Below are 19,899 nucleotides of genomic sequence, written 5' to 3'. Positions count from 1 at the left end.
ACCCCCTTACACATTCTATTGACACGGTTTTTATTCCACTTGGTTCTCATCCTTTCCGTCTATTTAAAGTATGGGATTTTAGAATCAGAAGGAATCTTGGAACCCCAAGGAAAAGAAACTCAGAAAGGTAAAGTGTCTCTCAAGGTCCCAAAGCTGGTTGAAGAAGCCCAATGGTCAGCTCAGGCAGGTCTCTAACACCCATGAACTAGTTTCTTTCTATTACATTTCCTTATTTATCAAGTATCCAATAATAATAATAATAGTGATAAGAGTAGCTAACATTTGCTGAGGACTTCCCATGAGCCTAGGATACAGTAAATGCTTTACCTATATTGTTTCCTTATGACAGTTCTCTAAGGCAGGCGACTATCATTTTTCCCATTTAGCAGATGAGAAAATTGAGGAAACAGTGATTAAGTTACTCGCCCAAGATCACATGGCCAATAATAGGTGAAGCCGGGACAGTCAGATTGCGGAATGCACAGACTTATTCCAGTTAGTACGCCTTCTGTACATTACACAGCAAAGCAGCACATGGAATGGGCAGCATCAGGATTTGCAGAGAGGACAAGACAGAAAAGTCTCTGCCGTGAGGGTTTCCATTCCAGTTGTGGGAGCGAGATGTAGCAATAGGGTTGCTGATAAAATACCGAACACCCAGTTACATTTGAACCCTAGATCAGCACCGAATGATTTTTTATGATACTTATGTCTCAAATATTGCATGGGACATCATTATACAAAAATTATTTTTTGTTTATCTAAAACTCAAATTTAACTGGATGTTAAATTTACGATAAAAAGATGAATTTTTTAAAATACGTCTATCCAAAAAAATGTATTTGTTGTCGATCTGAAATTGAAATTTAATTGGATATCTTGCCTTTTCATTTGATAAATCTGGCAACTGTACATGGAGAACACTTAGAAAACATTGAAAAGCTGTGCTGATGTAGTGTATGCTGTACACTCTTCCTTATCCTCCCCTGGGTATCTTCCCCCCTCTTCCTTCTTCTCGTCTACCTCTCTTCCTGTGGGGCCCCTCTCTCCGCTGCATGCACTCTATTCAGCATACACAACCTTGCGACACAGCAGCAAGTCCTAAAGCCATGTCCCAGGCTGTCCAGCAGTCAGTGTGGAGACATTTTGCTTGCTGCCCAAGTGCCCAGCCCTGGGGTGTGTCCTGTAGCTCCCGAGCCCTCCACTCTCCTCCAGGAACAGTCTTCCTCTCGGCTCTCCCTGATGGCGCTGCCCAGCCCTCCACTCCACCCCAGACATACGTTTCACCAAAGTCCCCGCCCCACCCAGTGGCATGCACTGGTTTGCATCAGGTCACTTTGTGTCCGTTAATATTCATCTAAGTCACAGGGTGGGGGGCTTGGGGGGGGGGTCAAAGAAAAAGAGGCAGGAAAGTCTGGCTACTTCTTTGTCCTCTCTCTGAGATAGGCTTTCACGGCATTGGGGTGAGCTACTGGGGTGGGGTGGGCGGATGCTCTGAGCACACTAGTTAATAGTCAGCGCCTGTGTACTCTCTGGGATGGGGGCGTTCCACCGGCTATTTTAAGGCCAGACTGGTGAATGTTGGGTTCCCCTTCGTTTACCTAGGCTCTCAATATTTTCCCTGGCACACTCCGAGGTGGTCACAGAATGTGGGAAACCAGGCAAGGGAAAAAATTAATGCTCTGTGATGACGCCCCTGGTAGCTGCTGCTAAGTTCCATGGAAAAGATGGGGGTTGGGGGTGTGGGGGGCTCACTATCTGTGTCTATGGGTGTCTCCAAAAGCTTTTAGCTGTCTTGGCACCTACTCAACTCTAGAGATGGTGGAAAAAGAAAATTGGCTGCGAACTCAGTCCAAGGCCTGCCTGGTAGCCCCAACTCCACCCACTCCTCTGGAGTCCTTTGCCCACACTGAATGCCCCTTTATCGTCAGTGAGCGATACTGACTTTTTGAAAATACTGTGTAGGCCTTGTGTCTCAGATGCCTGTGGCATGTAGGCTCTGCTTCCCTTTCAAGGGTGTTGGCTTAAAAACCCACCCAGAAACCCGAGAAAAATATCTCCACTTGGCAGCTCAGGAGGCTGACACCAACCGCTTTCTGTTTCTTAGCCCACTGGCCACAAGCTACCTAGTGGACAGTTATTATAAGGGAAGGAAGCAATTTCAGTACTGGGAATTATGCAGCAGGCAAATCACGGTTATTTAAAAGTCTCACGGGGAGCATTCCCCACATCGCTTAGAATCACACGGCCAAGGTTGAGTTTGTCATCTTCCATGAGCTGTAGAGGGCTTTGCAGAAAAGTTCACATTGTCCTTCTGCTGGCTCAGTCCTCTTGGTTAGCACTGTTCCACCAGAATCAATAGTCAAATTGAATCCAAGTATAGGTCTGAAGTTGGGTTGGTCTTTCGCATGGGTCAAGCATTTGTTAAATGCTTACTGTGTAGCAGGCACTTGACCAGTCACTTTGTATACGTTGTGTCACTCAGCCGTTACAGCAATATCATGTGGTAGGTGTCACTGGACCTGCTTTACAGAAGCCAGTTTAAGTGCCAGCTTGACTATGGTTACCAGACAAGGTCGGCATAGAATACCTTCTATGCTGTATCTTTCTTTACACTAAGTATCACTACCAGGAGAACTTTTCTCTTGAGTACTGGCACAACTAATTGCATCTTTGCTTCACTCTTTATGGAAAAGCTGATCATATCTGAAGTTGAAAGTTCCACCTGAAGATTTTTCAGTCGTTTATCACATATTTGTAATGGAGTTCTGTTCAGATACTACAACTCTTTAGTCAAATAGAGTAACAAATGCCTCACTCAAAAGCTGTTGTCTCTCATATCTGGTGGGGTTCTGTTGACTGGAGGACCACTTGGATCTTTAGCTGGTCAGAAGATAGAGACTCTTAAACATGGTCTCCAGTTGACTCACATTTCACTTTAAGAGGTCATGAGCAAATTGCTTGAGACTATTAAGAGTGGGTCCAGAGGGTCCATGAAACAATGCTTTGTGTGACCCTTTGTTCCTGTAAAGGGAATATCCAGCATACAAACTCTAAGTGCTGCTTTCTAACTTCCTACCTGGATGTAAGCACTGGGAAAGTGCTCAAAGTCCTTGGTACTTCACCAAGTCTAGGCAAAGTAGTAATTCCAGCTTCTATTGATTACTTGAGCCCCATTGCAATCCCAGTTCCCACTATTTCTTCTATCAACTAGCACACTCTGTCCTCACTTGATCTTATCATTTCTAATTGTGGTGACTGCTGGCTTGTCCTCACTTTGAAAGTCCCGATAGCATCTATAAGTGAAAAAAATCCACAGGCATTGGCCTGTGGCCACACTCATTATTAAGAAGTTATGATTTTTAACTAAGTTCTTGACAACCCAGAAGACCACGGCCTCCTTGCAATGGGCAGACCTCTCCCCTCTCTGGAAGACAGAAGTTAATAAAGCACAAATACCTAGAAAAAAATATCATACTCCAGAAGACATCAACCGAGCACCCTGGAAAGAAGGGGAGGTGGCAGTACTGGCAAAGCCAGTCTAGGTCCTGGAATCCTAACCCCGGGACTTGCCCATGACTCTTCATCAGATGGCTTTCCCTCCCTCTATGAATATTTTATCTAACCTTATACATATTTAGAGGGCAGGTTGGCTGTTACTTACTTTAACTGACTACCTTTTCTTCAGATTATTTTCTTATGCTCTTTGTATTATGCAGCAAACGACATTCATTCCATAACATTTCCAATGTACCTACTTTGGACAAAACCCTGTTCTTGGTGCTCTGAAGGACATGGATGAGATCAAGTGTAAATAAGGGAGACTCGATGACCATGCCTATAACTAGCCAACAACTGAAAGACAATAAGCAGATTGTACAAGCACAGTGTTGACAGTGTGTCATAAATAGGTGCTTTTGCCAAAATGTGCAGATCCACTAAAGCTCATGGAAATGAATGAGAACAATACAATCACTCATTCATTCTTAGGTTCATTCAACATATATTTTATGAAGATCTTAAATGTCCAAACCTCTGAGTTAAACACTAACCAAATAAGTTTCCTTCCCTCAAGGAGCTTATAATTAAGCCATTAGGAGAGATTATAAGTAGTTCTTATTTGTATTTTTATTGTAAAACGTAAGTATGGAATCTGTATTTATTAGGAAATATGTCATTTGTGGGATGCAAACATACTTGTCAGATTCAAAAAGACATCACTCTTTCATAGACATCCTTAGATTAAAAAATTATAAAAATTTAAAATAAGAGGGAAGAAAGCTTGACATTAAAGTGACTTTTTTCTTTAAGCATTTCTCTATGTTGAGATCTTCAGTTGACAAGGTATGTTGAATGCACAGAAGGGTGGCTGTCATGGAGTATAATTTCTCAGAGAAACCCTCATAGGTGGTTGGGATTAAAGACGGCTTTGAAGAACTTGAAGGTCACGGGGAGACAGGCCTCCAGGAAGAGGAAAGTTTTGAGCAGAATATAGAAGGGTGTGAGGACGATGGCATGGTGGTGGGTGATGGAAATGGGGAATAGAAAAAGATTCACTTAATGTGACAAGAAGAGCAAAGCAGCGTGCTGTGGAAGGGGAAGAATTAAGAAGAAGGGATAAATGTGGGGTTTGAACGCTTGCTAGGCTGAGGATTTTTCTTTTAATTAAAACAAATTTTCGTGTCAGTCCATCAGTCTAAGGCCATGATCTTTCCTTTGCAAGTGCATTATGCATGCTGTAAAAAGGGGAGTAGGAAAAGCCACCAGATAAACAGGGTCCACCATGGAGAATCCATTTGCAAATTTTACTTTGAAACAAATGAAAAAATATCTTAGCATAGAACGTAAAATGTGCATGAATAGCAAACATAAAAATAGGAGTTGGAAAGAACTTTCATATTTTCAGCTGACCACTCCCAGACCCCCAGAAATCTTTTTTTCACTTTCCTCTGCTATTACCATTTATTTGGTTAAAAATTTTGAGGAATACTGCACTCTATTCAGTCGCCAACATTCACCCCTCAGTTTGTACGCTTCACACAAGACATACCATGAAAAACATTTGTACCTTCAAAACAACATGGTATCAAAACATCTAAAGCAAACACTGTTAGAATATGCAAGAACAATTTGGGCAAAAAACACACTTGTAAACCCAAACAGGCACAAAACCACAAAAAAGGCAGAGAGAGTAACTTCTGTTGAAGAGTTCTCCTTCTTGAACATCTCTCTCCTTCCTTTCCCAGGAAAAGGTGGTGGTACCCTTGGAAATCTCCAGGAGCAGCTTCAACAGTCAACTACACCAGTAGTGCTCACAGCTGGAAAATTCATGCCAGTGGAAGAATCTGTAGTGTCGCACAAACTCGCTGTGAAGCTGAGGAATGTGCCTAATGCCTGGAGCTGAACAAAATGGCGGCCGTTTTTCTTTCCAGGAAAGGAGACTTCACAGCAGATGGTAGGTTTCCTATTGAATTGTTCTCAAATTAATGACCTTGCCCCTTTTCAGCCCTTTCTATTGGAAGGATACAGAAATGCAGCAACTATTTCAAGGACTCAATGGGAGAGAGGAGCTGTCACCATAGCAAGGTGATACTGCTGTTAGTAATCATTTTAATGATAATAAAAATAACGTCTAATATTTATGAAACAATTACTATATGCCAAGCACTAGAATAGCGGCTCTCAACCAGGGGTAATTTTACCCCCCTGAGGACATTTGGAAATGTCTAAAGACATTTTTGATGGTGACAGTGGAGGGGATGACGGCATGTGGGTGGGGTGCAACTAGTATCTAGCCAGTAGAAGCTAACGTGCTTCTTAACGTCTTACAATGCATAGGATGGGTCCCCACAAAAAGAATTACCCCACCTGAAATGCTGATAGTGTTAAAGTTGATTAACCTTACAGTAGACTGAGGCTTTTTACACGTTTAACCTTCAAAATAACCCTGTGAGACACATACTATTATTGTCCCCACTTCGCAGATGAGAACATTTAGGCTGAAAGTAAATGGTTCAAGTTGTTTTGGTCTTTGAACATTCTCGTATTTCTTTCTTGAGATTCATTTGGTTCTATGATAATTGCAGGAAATTTAGGTTTTTTTCCACGGCTGGGAATTGGTTCCCTCAAATGTCAGCGTGAAAATTATTCAGCTCAAGCTGGCCCAACCCCCATCCCACCCTTGGATGAGACTGGCTAACAGCTGGTGACTGGGCAGGGGGAAGGAGATATTATATAATGTCTACAAAAGTAATGAAAAGTTGACTTAACTGCTAAGATAAGCAACCGCTAAGATAGAGAACGAGAAGCTACAGTGATTTAAAAATACATTTTCTAAGCATGGTATCCAGACTGTTCCCTCACATCCTCTGTTCTTTATTCCTGACCTCTGATAGTGGTGTGGCGTGTGCTGTTGAGAAAACAGAGGTCCTGATGCCATGAGACTCAGACAAGCCAGGCAATCTTTACACTGCAAACTTATACAGAATTAGGTCATTGAATTCCAAGAGTGTTGGGTCCTCTGGAAGACAACTTCTGTTTTTCTTTTTTTTCCTTTTGATAAATGCCAAACTCCTTTTCAAAATATTTATGACTAGAGAGAGGAAAATCAGACATTTTCTTTTGAATCATTTCTCTGCATCTGGCTTGGGTGTTCTGACAGCTTCTCTGTCCTCTGTGCTTTTTTCTTCCCTCTTTTCCATTTTTAAAACATTTTCACAGTTCTATTTCTGTCTTTTCTTTTCTCCTTATAGTACTTCTCATTGTCCGTGAAAATGTGGAGCAAGAGAAGGGAGGAGCATTGCCTAAATAATTAGACTGATTATCTAAAGGGCAAGTTGGTGTGGTTGGGTCAATGAGGGCAAAGATCTCTTTTGTGTGGTTAGGAGGAAGCAACTTTGAAGTCTTTTGAAAATAATTATAAACTCCCTGAAAACTTTGAAACATAAACTGGGCACAATATGGTACAAATCCAAATAACTTTTCCCCTCACAAATTTCCAAAACTTTCTGCCCTAACCAGCTGTCTGCTTTGTCCTATAACTGACACATATTTAAATATTACTGTTATTTAAATTAATTGAATTCGATGAAACTCAAGATACAAGTCAATTTAACAAACATTTGTTAAACATGTACTATGGGGCAAGATGAGTGTGATGTAACTAAGCCCTGCCCTGGAGGAACTCGACACTTTGGTGGGGAAAATGAGCAAATACATATCCAATTGTCATATAGGTAGATGTATTAGTTATCTATTGCTGTGTAACAAATTACCCCAAAACTTAGTGGCTTAAGATAATACACATTTACCATTGCCCGTCTCTGTAAGTCAGGAATATGGTCATGGCTTAGCTGGTCCTCTGCTTCAAGTTTTCTCACAAGACTGCAATCAAAGTGTTGGTCTAGGGTCTGTGGTCTTATCTGAAGCCCCAACTAGAGAAAGATTCACTTCTTACCTCACCCATGTGTGTTGTAGGAACCCATCAGTTCCTAGATGGTTGTTGGACTGAGGGTTTCAGTTTCTCACCAGCTGTTGACTGAAAGGTCCCCTTAGTTCCATGCCACATGGGCATCTCCAACATGGCAGCTTGGCATCAATGTGTGCAAACTGAGAAGGCAATAGAGTCAGCTGACAAAACCAAAGTTACCATCTTACATAAACTAACTTTGTAAGTGACAACCCATCGTTTCCGTGTATTCAATTGATTAAGTTGAATTAAATTAAATTGATTAAACTCAAGTGAATCATTAGGTCCAGTTCACGCTCAAGAAGACAAGATTACAGAAGGGTTCCACTACCAGGAGAGGGGAATCGCTGGGGAGCTATCTCAGAAGCTGCCTACCACATAAAGGTTAAGAGATTGCTAAAGAGAGGCTCAAAGAAGCTGTGAATCTGTCAAAGCAGGGAGTGGTGTAAGAAATCTTATCTTTGAAAGGAGTTATTTTCTGACTGTACTGATACTGGACTGCTCTAGAAGGTTTTGGTATCTACCCAGTGATTCGTGGAATAATTCTAGACTTGCAGAATTTGTGATTGGAGCCTTGGTAGCTAACCACTTAAGATATTATGTCCCTAATCGTGAAGAAACATAAAACCTCAACAGTGTCCCAAAAGTCACATTTATGGTTGTTCTGTTCAGTATCTGTCTCAAGGAAATTTTTATAGTCAACTGGTCATTAGTTGTTTATTTGTTCACTCATTTTATGTGTCAGTTAATACTAGCTAGTGAAACTCATAGATGGATTGCCTTTGAGGGACTAGAGAATGAAACTCAAAAATGAGTAAGATTAACCGTTGAAAGCTTCTCCTCGGTGTGGACCAGGGGTCAGCAAACTATGTCCTGTGGGTTCGATCTGCCCCCTCCATCTGTTTTTGTATAGCTCATGAGATAAGGATGGTTTTTACACTTTTCAATATTTGAAAAAACAAACAAAAGAAGAATAATATTTTGTGACACATAAAAATGATGAGAAATTCAAATTGCAGTGCCTCTAAAGCTTTATTGGAACAGTTATTCCTGGTTATTTACGTTTGTCTATGGCTGCTTTTGCTATACCAGCAATGGTGAGTAGATGCTACAGAGACCGCAAGGCCCACAAAAGCTAAAATAGTTACTATCTGGCCCTTTAAGAGAAAATTTGCCCCCCTGGTCTATAGGAAGATGGACATGCAAACAAATGCTTACTGCATTCTGACATGTGATGCACTAGACATACAGAGAAGGGTCATCGGGAGCACGGAGGCAGGAGTTCTGTCACAACTGGCTCTGGGTTGGTCAGTGAAGGCTTGGTGGAGGTCTTCTTGAGGATGAGTAGAGGTTTTCCTGAAATGGGAGGTGTTAAAGGAAAAAATTGTTCATGGCACTTGTTGAAGATGGTAAGGAAGACTTTATTCAATGGGGTGTTGTGGTAGGGGAGAGAGATTGGGCTCAGCTCCAAATACAGTAAGGACTGGTGGGGATTTCTAGCCAAGGAGCAGGATGGCGGTGAGCTGGGGGAAGGTTACTAAGAGGAAGCATCAAGAGTAGGGGGACTCTGGCTAAACCAACTTGACGGGATTTTTGCTGCAGGCAGGCCAGAATGATAAGATACCCAGGGTGTGAGATGAGGAATTTGATCAGATATCGAGGGTGGGGGACTTTTGCAAAACTGATCCAGCAGGATTCTTGCTAATTCTAGACCAAATGGTGCAAGGATGGAACCCAAGGTGGGAACCTGGTCAGAAAGAGGACACAGAGCCTGACACAAGTTTGGTCAAAGGAGAAAGTCTTTGAGTCTTTGTCAGAAGAGAAATGAGTAAAAGGGTGATCTTTCAAGGGACCTTAAATTGGTGACCGTGGACCAAGAGGGTTCAGGGACCCTCTGAAATTGTTTGTCCAAACCTGTGTTTATATGCATATGTGCATTGTTTTTTTTTTCACCTTAGGGAGAGGGTCCATCTCTTTCAACAGGTTTTCAACGGTTTAGGATTCACTATTGTGGGCTGACATGGCAGCCAGAGCAAAATCACAAAGGTGTAAAGGAGAATAACTCACTTATAGGGGTCAACAGGGAGAGTAGAAAATAGGTTTCAACGGGGTGTAGGTGGAAATGAGGCTAAGCAGACGTCACCCTGCACTGAGGGATAACGGGGCCAGATGGAGCAGAGGTCTGAGGCTTACTCAGTATGGTTTAAAGGACTAGCTAGTACAAGGATATTGAACAAAACCAAGTTAAACAGACTTGATCTGTGCTCCCAAGTGTCCACTCCATCAAAAGCAGCTGATGTATGGGCAAGAAGAGCTCAGCCATCCTACAGAGAGGCTGTGGGTTGGCACTTCATTGTGTCAAAGCTAGAGGAGTTGCCCAGATGTCCAAATCTTTAATCAATCTGTGATCAAATCCCATCCCCTAACCCCCTCCAAGCTAAAACAACATTGACTAAATCTGCCTCTGGCCCTGGGAAAGTCTGGCCAAACAGCAAGAGGCCAGCACAAGACCCAGCTCCCTCTTCAAGATCTGACTCTTTATACTTGATGGTTCCATGGGCACATGGAACAACATAGAACTCCTCAGTCCTGGGAGGGAGAGTTCCTAGGATGGAGGGGGATGGAGGCTCTGGACTGAGGTGTGTGGGGAGGAGGTAATGGTTTTCACTGAATTCCTTTTTATATTTTATTTAGATTAAGTTCTGCTCAGCAGGGTGATTTCTTAATTAGAGCTGCCCAGCCAGGCAGACCTCCAGCTCAGACCCCTGTGCTGCCTTCTAAGGTTTCATAAGGGACCTTGTCCTGCCTTATTTCCTGAGTTCTAATATTTGAATAGTATGCAGTGGATTTCAATGGGAGGAAAAGACATGTAATTTAATCATCTTTATTAGATTTTGCCTGTGGATGGGGAGAGGGGAAGGAAGGAGGAGGGACCTGTGTCCTCTCTTTGTCAATTTTTTTTCCTTTTTCTCTACCTTTCTTCCAGTGGTCAAAGAAGGAGGAGACTCAATGGCCTTTTCTTTTTCCTTCATTTTTCAAAGAAAGAAGCTAAATGAGAACATTAAACCAGAAAGAGAATTGTGTTCATTGCAGGACTTTTCAAGGCTTGGTGGAGAGATTGATATAAGCAAATTACGCAGTTTCTCCTTTGGTGACCTTGATCCTGAGAGTGAATGTGACGTTCCTACAGCTTTTTGTCCCCTCCGTCACTGCAGAAGTTGCAGACTGTGCTCAGCAAGACCTCACAAAATGGAGGAAAATTAAAAAGAGAAGTGGTCCATGGTATATTCTCTTACTTGCCATAAATTGGCGTCATTTTGGCCACTGTCCAGGAGAGAAAATCTAGCCTATAGAAACAGCAAAGGAAGATCAGAAACTGATGTAAGGAAGGGAGCTTTGTCATGTTGCTGTCCTCAGGATGGAATAGGAAAACTGAGCAGGAGTTAACAGGAGCAAATAGTCAGCGGGGTCTCTTTTAGAGGAAATCAGTCTAGTGGATTTTCCAAGAAAGAGAGATAGAATGCAGGATGGAACATCAAAAAGAGAGAGAAAAGAAAGAATCATATTCAGAACTCTCCCGATTGTTCTGTTAAATGCAAAAATACACTCCCCTGTTGTTTTTCGCTTCCCACACCAATGGGCACATTTGATGAAGGTTTGGGTTCTTTCATTTATATTCCTTTCCCCAACCCCAACCCCATGCATGCACACACACACACACACACACACACACACGCACCCTGCAGCCTATAATCTCCCTCATGTCCCTATCCTGTTGATCTTTCTTCACTTAAAAATTATCGGCAAAGAATTTATTCATTTGGGAGACTTCCAGGCACTACATTTATGTTAGTTCAAATGAAATGGGATCCAGACTTTTCAAACCATGCTGTTTTGCAGATAAAACACAAAGGCAGAACCTCATTATCTCGAGACATGGTCCTTTCTTTTTCCTCCTGCCTTTTGTTTCTAAGCAATTTTAAGTTTGTTTGGAAAAGCTCATAAGAGGGGCAGAACATTTTTCACCGCATCTATTTCAGGAGGGTTTTTCGTTAAGAATAATGAATTTATCTCTAAACAGATGGAAGAGTTTTACTAAAGCTAGAAAAGACACTTTTGCTAATACCCCCTATAGGCTGATCTTAATCCTCTCATTGTTAAAAATGCTTGGTCTAGGAGAGTCTTATTTACGTGCCAAATGTCTTTATTAAATCATTATATTAACACAGAAAAAAATCCTGTTACAATGAGTTTCTCTGTATGATCAAAAATTGTCCACAGTCCTGCTGATAGCCTGCCTATTCCAAAATTTTAAAAGGTGAAATTCCAGTAGAGCCCAATGTTTGGCCAAGTTCTTCAAAATTCATTGTAGTATGGCCAGAGGGGTGACTAGGTCCTAGCCAGGAAAAGGCCTACGTTTTATCAAGGCAGTAGTCCCCAACAAAAAGAAAACTGTGAAAAATAGGCTTCCCATTCACCCATAGAACTGAATTCTTGGCAACATTGTAGTAATATGATTTGACCCGTAGAAACATAATGGGTCTCTGATATCCACTATGATTTAAAAAACCCAAGTGGCAAATTCAAAGACAAATTTCACTGGTGAATCGAGGATTGTGGGGTGTGAAAAGAGTTTAAAAAGTCAAGAGAAGCAAAGTTTGGTGTGTTTGCATACTGGATTTTGAAAGTGAACTAAAAAAGAAGGATTTTTGAATGTAAAATTAATGCATGTTCATTATAAGGGAAAAATTACTCATAATCCTCCTGCTACTGAGAAAGTACGTTTATTTTGGATTCCTAGACTTGATTTCTGCCTTCATATGGAAGGGAGCACGAAAGGCTGAGTGTTAGGGCATAGGCTAGAAGCATGGGGTCAGATGGATATTAGGGGAACCTAAAAACAGAAGGAGAGACCAAACTCAGAGGGTCCAAGGACTATGGCCTGTCAGGGGGAATTGGAGGGCTAGCTCGACCAAGAAAGGAAGTCAGCAGGAGGGTCCAGATGAAGCAGTAGACACAGTGGGACCATGCATGACCGTGCATGACGGAGGATCTCGAGCGCCACCAAGATGTCGCAACAAAGGTGGGATGGATGTGGCTGATGTCAGGGAGACAAAGAGGAGCCTGCAAAGGGCTTGGCCCTGGACATACATTTAAAACCCTTTAGCCTTTCAAAGATTATTAACCCCAATTACTTTTCTCACTTATTCCAGATGCCTTAGTATCTCATATTATTACTAAGTAGCTACCACGTTAAAAATAAACATTTGGGAAGCAAGAGTGATTTTTCTCTTTGCTTTTTAATTGCAAATGTGATGTACTCATGGCCTGACATTACGTGAGGTCTGGCTTAGATTAGCCCCTGGCTGAGAGACCCGTGCTAATTTAGTGACTGCAATTATGCCTGCCTCTCCAGTGGTCTGTTCTTTGTAGCACATCCCGCTTGAATTGTTTTTCTCCAGCAGAAGTAGTGGTTATGCTGGGCCATCTATACGTTCTTGCCCCCGGCCCCTTGTGACCCACCTTGATGACACAACTGGCCAGGATTAGGGGTATGATCTGTGACCCTGAAACACAGTGAAATTAATTGGCAATGAGGGGCTTGATCCCACAAAAATCATGAACACTGTAAGTACCCTAATAAAAGCCCCCGACTGCCCAGGTGTGCACCTGCCTCCCAGCCATAATGATTCTTCCAATAAAAGAAGCAAAAAGGAACAAATAAACTTTTTCTAAATACCAGTCTTGTTGTTTAGGGTCTCACCCAGCCACAGGCTGCAGGTAGAGATATGCACGTCAGCTGAGAATCCAGACTGAGCCAGAATGAGCAGCAGCCTTTGCTTCCGGTGTGCAGAGGTTGGCAAAGAGGAAAGGGGCTGTGTAACCCAGGGCTGGCAAAACTGGTGTGTGAGTGCGGGAGTGGGTGGGTCCCTCCTCCGGCTGTATTAAAAACCTGCAGAAGCTCCAAGTTTGAAGTTTACACAGTTTGACCACAGGGGAAGATAGAGAGATGTATATTAAAAACCAACCAATTCTAAACCAGTTTTAAAATATAAATTAAAAGGCACTTGTCCCCCAGCACACTTGAATATTGTTTATTAACAGAAAGAAGTATATGCTACATGCTGTCTTTGAAGCTGCCCTCCAGCCTCTAGATTCACAAACGATACCAGGAAAGCAACTGCTTGAGTCTCTGCATTTGGGGACCAGGATGTAGAGGGAAGGGTTCAAAGCTCACTATTACTGAGCTCCATCTCATTTTTCCTGAGAAGAGAACTTGGCTGTGAAGCCACAGGAGGCTGGAGCGGTAGAGGTTGGGGGCAGGAAGAAGAGGAAGTGAGTAAGGGGGCGATGCCTGGGGGACTCTGGGAGAGTAACCAATTCCTTCACTGGGGGCAGGTGGAAGTCTCCAGGGTCATTATCGGGCAACCTGTGAAGGGAAGGGAGGAAAGAGATTTCCGGAAGTCTCCCGCTCTCTCTCCTGCCAGCTTCCCTCCTTCTCCTAGTGGCCGATTGCAAGGAGCAGCGGAAGGAAGGATGTATCAAACCCAAAGAAGAAAGAACCCCTGCCATTCGCCCCCGTGACACGGACTCTGAACGGCAGCAAAATTGTGGCAGCGGTGTGTTGCAGATTAACAACAGCCGGGACAGGAGGCAAAGCAGAGTCGGAAAGGACTGACTGTTTTCTTTAGCGCTGAGAGCCGAGTGTAGGCACAGGTTCCATATCAAAGGAAAAGGGGATCAAGTCTGTGCAATCTGACATCAGGCCCTGGACTGGGGGTGGAGCCAAGTCCCAAATGATGTCAGTCAAACACCAGCTGAGCTTCTGGACCTCATTTCTGTGCTCTTCTACCGAACAAATGCGCCCATCAAAATCTAGTCGGGCTGCATCTGCCACAATTAGTACAGAGAGGACTGAGCCGCTGGGAGGGGCTAGCGCTGGCTTGTCTTCGAGGCCTTCAGCTGTAACTTTCGTTTTATTCTACTTGATTTTCACCTGCTAGAATTGCACTCTTAACTCACATTAAAATGGGTTTCCCCTCCCTTTATAGGATGCAAAGGCATGGAGGAAAATGCCAGGAGCAAGCACTGGAATTTTTGGGGGGATAAACGATGGGCCTCCAAATTTGTGCATCATCAAGGGACAGCTGGTAACACAGTGACTGCCTGCTTTTTATTTCTAGCTCCTTCGTCTACCTGAGCAAACCTTAGTGGGCAGGTAAGCATCTTGATCCTCAATTTTCAGGTGGACCAAGAGAAACCCAGCTAGGGGGAAATGATTTCCTCTCAATTTCTTAGGATGAAAAGGGATCTCTTTGTGGTAGGAGTACCTATTTATTTCTGCACAGTCTCGAGGTTTGCCTGGGAAAGGAGAGTGAGAGAATGTGTTGGAATTGGTCATCTCTGATGTCTGTCCTGTTCCCTGTTGATAACATTTTCTCCAGTCGCCAGATCTCACTAAGAGGAAATATGACTTGTTATCAGGCATCCCAGCGCCTCCATATTTTTCTGGGTCTTTCTGTGTCTGCCGGTTCCCATCAGGCTGTTGCTATGGTTGCTTTTCCTTTCTTATATTTTACTGAAAAGGCTTAGGAGCTTTCAAGAACTGGTGGCCACCAGAAAGGTGTACAGAAAAGACAGGAATCTTTCATTTGCTCTCTTTGGATGTTTCATTGCTGTACAGCTCCTCATCTTTCCTACGAAATGCTAGTAATCTTTTGTGTGGAGAAGGGGTCTGGGTTAAGGGGACTGGGAAGGGGATGATATCTGGGGGAAAGGAATTTGCTTTATGCCTGTCTCTGTCAGTCTTTGAACTTTTCATTCATCTGTGCAACTTTCCAGTGAAAGAGCTATTGTTTGCTGACTCACTCATTCATTCACTCACTTATTTAATAAACATGTATCCAGCACATGCTTTGAGTAGAATAAGGCCGAATGCTGTCTTTAAAAGGTACATTTCTCTAATGATCGCCTCCCCAACACGCAGGGCCCTGCCACGCTTTTGAGAGAGTGCTTCTTTGAGAAAGGATGAACAAGGCGCAAATCCATGTGAAGAAAGCACTCTGTTGCATCCGCACTCCTCCTGAGCTAGAGGTCATCGGAGGCCTCCTCTGAAATACTGGAGACTGCGAAGTCTCCTAAAGGGGATGGAGGATGTGAATTTTGAAAATAATACTAAGAACAGCTTACCTGGAGATGGCTCATCGCGGTTCACAGAAAGATTTCACATGTTGTAGTAGAATGAGAGTTAGACGTGAGCTCAAATCCGTGATCCCTCTTTGCTGGGCCCTGCGATTAGTGCTGGGGATAACGATGCCTAAGACAGGCCTCTTGGTTACTGGGAAGCACAGAAGTGGAGCACTGGACAGCTGACATGTGTCAGCAAAGGGTTAGCGATTGCTCACGGTTGCAACATCTCTGACACACATCCCCAAATGATCGGGTCACCTACATGACACACGAGGACAGCATTGAAATCTTGCCCACCTGGCTCGGTCTCCCTAGTCAGCTGCTCACCTAGTGTGGTTGTCCATTCCCAAAACAAAACCAACAGAAATGAAAAACTAATTTAAAAACTCAGAAGAATGATGATTTTAGGGATCAAATCCGGTTTCAGGATTTTTGGTTGTTTCTGTTCCTGTGGGTGTTTTCTTGGACCCAGAATCAGCCTTAAAAAACACTCTGCCAAAACTACAGTTTCTCAAGTTTTGACCCTTGTACCATTTAAAACCGGAAGTCATGGGATCCGCAATTATAGGACCCAGAACTGAGTTAATCTTTGAGGGACAAACTGTGGCACGTTCTGTATTCTGGGACTGTTTCGAATCTAAATATCCTTGTCAGTGATTTATGATCTTCTATGATTGTTTATTTAGTTTCCTTCGTCCGAAAAGAAAAAAAGACAGCTTTTAGGGTCAGCCTCCATCAACAGCAGCTGGGCATCTCCACAGCATCAGCCCAGCCTTTGGTTTCTGCTGCGACCCAAGCGTGATGACCAGGAACGTGACATATCCCCAGCCAGCCCATTCACCGTCTGGATATGCTACTCCCTTCATTATAACTAGTGTTCTCAGGGGGGTGGGGGAATCAGTAAACCTGGCTGATTCAAATGGATTTCCACTCTTCATGTTCAAGCATTTTGGGTTTGAGAAAACCCCAAACACTTTGAGCCTCGGGCACTTTTTCCATTAATTTTTTAAACTGATGTGTATGTCAAGGGAAATTTAATACGTAGGTTTCTGATTCATTTACACTTAACTCATCAAAATATTGTTCTGTAAGAGGCATTTGGTGTCCAAGAAATCTTAAGAGCCTTTTTATAAGCTTTTAAACTTCTTTTCAATGTTAAGAAACAGAAGTTGCAGTCTCCCCAATGTAAACAGGAGTGAATCCTTGGTGTGGGGGAGGGCAGAGGGGAGGGTGGAGGGAGGTGGAAAGAAGGCGCCGAGACACACTGAGCTCAGTCCCTGAGGGACACCAACACGGAGCCCAATACTTTCCAGTCCCCTTCTGGCGCTCAACGTCTCACGCACAGTCAGGGGAACAAGTGGTGGTTTACATTTTTGAATTCTGAAGGCAAAGGCAAGCTCTTTTAGGGGTCCTGCTGTTGGCAGAGAAAGCTCCCAAGTGTTCTCCAAAGAAGGATATAGACTCCAAAATTTTACTTCCAGGCAAGACCCTTTTTTTTTTCCTTCAAAGAAAGTGCTCATAATGTGTCCTTTCATTTATAATTTTATGAAGGTCTCAATTGAACATGTAAAGAAAGTGGAAAAATTCTAAGTTGCCATGGATGTTTGGCATTTTTCCCACTCTACTAAAATCTGCTTTCTCCCCCAAGCGAAATGGTTTCAGAGATTCCAACAAAGGGGGCGGGGGACAGTGAGGGCAGCTGTCTGGAATCAGAGTCTTCACGAAATACATTTGTATTTTCATTATTTGAGGATGATCTGCTTAGGTTTTCACTCTATTTCACTTGGCTTCCTATGTTAAAAGCTAACTCTGTTCCAGTGAATAATGCCTGTAACTTCTATAAGTGGGCACTCATGCAGCGTATCATCTTTTACCAACGCATCTGCAAAGTGGTAAATGTCGCAGAATCTAGCATCTCTTGTTTAGGTTTGTTTGTTGTGTATTGTTTTTATTTCTCCAGTTTTCTAAAAAGAGGAAAAACTCAAGAGTCAAAGAAATCATCACAGATAAAAATTTTGTTCTGTTTTTGGATTTTTTTTTTTTTTTAATCTTCATAGTCTTGAGCAAATATGGAGAACGTTCATAGTCAGAAAAGGAGCCAAGGAAAAATGTTAGACAACATTTCAGATTTATCAAAAATACTATGTACTAGGTGGAGGTTTTTTTCTTGGTCTGAGTTTTAAGTTATTGGTATTAGCAAATCTGTTTTCTCCCTACCTTGTTTTAAACAGATTCAGGCCTTCTAAAAACTGATGGTTTACTCAGATTGAGATACATTTCACTCTGTTCTCTTACATGATTTTAGGTGCAGAGACCAAGATCTTTCATACGCTGTGGACATTGGTGGTAGTAGAGCCGGTCAAGAAATAAGAGAAGTTGGAGGCCAGACAAAATGCTTGTCACAAGAGTGCGGAGTGAATGAGTCCGGCAAGCCTGTGCCTTTCCTCTGGGTCAGGTGCCAGTATAGACTCTGCGTGGCCATCTTTCACAAGGAACTTTCCAATAGAGCCTTGTGTGACACGTGTTTTATAACCTGGTCAAATGCGTGTTGCTGTACTGCCGTCCTCTTGGGTAAGGAAAGCCTGACACTGCCGTGTTGTCGAATGTAGATGTGGGGATTTTTGAAGAAACTGGATGTAGAAAATCTTCCAGGAGTTCCAAAAGGGACATGAAAAACATCCTTCTGAAAAGCAGGGTAGACTTTTGGGTATTTTGAGACACGTCTCTCCCATTTATTATTTAAATGTCTCTTTTTTAAGTAAAATTTCAAATAGCTTTACTCCTCTGTTCCCTCCAGCTATACTATGGTATATTTCACTGTTAAATTTTTTGTATTCTTTTAATTTTTCTTCTTTTGAGAAAAGCTAATATGACTTGATATCTTTATGACTGCTTGTGCCTTTTTTAAAAAACTCTTTTTGAATGTTTCATTTTACAGCATCCCCCAAAGCTTAGGTGTGGGGTGTGCCTCTTAGTGCTATCAAATATTGGTACTATGAACTCCAGTATTTCTTTTGTGCTACTTGAGTTATCAGTGGGCAAAGGAAATTCTTGTCCTTGGAGAGTAAGGCTACACAATCTTCAGCAAGGTTTTTTTATTTTTTTCTTTCTTGAATCAAAGTTCCTGTAACAAGCAAAATCAACTGATGTTAATGTAGCTGACACTTAGTGAATGATACTTTGCTAGATTTATGATCATGCCATTTAACTGCCACGACTGTCTCATTCATAACTGAGAAAACTGGGGCTTAAAGAAGTCACTTGATGCAGATATTGATTAGATACACTAATGCAGCTGCTTGCAGCGCCAGGCTCTTTGAGAATGTTGTCTGGACAATCTCCTTGTGATGTTTGTGTTGGTGATCCAGCATCAGTACAGGGACTTCTGGACTGACAACATGTAACGGAGCTGTTCACGTTTTCTTTAGCATTCAAGGTTTTTTTTGAGTTCATAGGAATAATTCTTATACCTAGGGGTTCATCTTAGTTGTATATGTATATTTCTAGTTTTTATTTGTTCATTGATTGACCCACTTAATGAATACTGACTATTGGCTGGATAAGGCTGGAAATAGAAAGATAAAGACAAGGCACCCGGCTTTGGGTATATAATCTACCAGGGGAAATATAGAGAGAAATAATTAGAAAGCCACATAAGAAGGTCTATTACAGGTATTTTGCAAAGCACTTGGCTTTATCTGATGGCTTTCAACTTGGACATGATTTCCTATTTAGAAAACCTGTATCCTATTTTACTAAGAGGGCAGAAGAACCTTCATAACACGTACGAACACTCCAGATTTAACATCTTTCCTGCACTATATACTTCATCTCAGGGTTGGTCTTTGGTTTTGCCACAAAACATCAGATCAGCCCAATTCAAACTATGTTCCTAATTCTGGAAATATGCAAATGATTGCAAAAGGTATACTTCATTTTCAGTCCCTTCATGGCTCTTAGTCACCAGGAGAGGAGAGAGTCAATTTCCAATTTATTTCCAACTTTAAAACCTTTATTTGAACACTGAACATTGTTTTTCATTCTAGCTGGATCTACAATCCTAAACTTCTCTTATAGCAATGGTAGAAGCCCCTTCCCCAAATTGCTCTCTTCTTTATGGACCGTTACACTGGCAGAAAACACTAATTAAATGATCATTAGCTTGAGGATGAATAATTACACTTAGATTTACATGTTGCCTTTTATGTTCAAGGAACTGCTTAGGCATCAACTAATTAATC

The 19,899-nt window shown here is 42.3% G+C and overlaps 2 long non-coding RNA genes across 4 annotated transcripts in view; one reads left to right on the top strand and one right to left on the bottom strand.

Annotated features, from left to right (window-relative positions):
* Positions 1 to 19,899, top strand: part of LOC124246639 (uncharacterized) — a 106,316-nt gene that overhangs the window by 66,115 nt on the left and 20,302 nt on the right. For 2 of the 3 annotated variants that reach the window (XR_006890542.1, XR_006890541.1), the window contains 2 exons: positions 5,247 to 5,455; positions 17,964 to 18,229. This is a non-coding gene — a long non-coding RNA (uncharacterized LOC124246639). The remainder of the gene's footprint in view (positions 1 to 5,246; positions 5,456 to 17,963; positions 18,230 to 19,899) is intronic. The other variant, XR_006890543.1, reaches the window with a different exon arrangement.
* Positions 5,384 to 15,889, bottom strand: LOC124246640 (uncharacterized). Its single transcript, XR_006890544.1, has 4 exons — positions 15,659 to 15,889; positions 8,687 to 8,824; positions 7,457 to 7,608; positions 5,384 to 5,464 (listed from the first exon to the last, which is right to left on the bottom strand). It is a non-coding gene; the product is annotated as an uncharacterized LOC124246640 (long non-coding RNA).

Source organism: Equus quagga, chromosome 11 (assembly GCF_021613505.1).
Source record: "Equus quagga isolate Etosha38 chromosome 11, UCLA_HA_Equagga_1.0, whole genome shotgun sequence".
In the NCBI taxonomy this organism is placed as follows: domain Eukaryota; kingdom Metazoa; phylum Chordata; class Mammalia; order Perissodactyla; family Equidae; genus Equus; species Equus quagga.
Note: the sequence above shows the minus strand (reverse complement) of the source record. Positions and strands in the feature narration are given on the sequence as shown.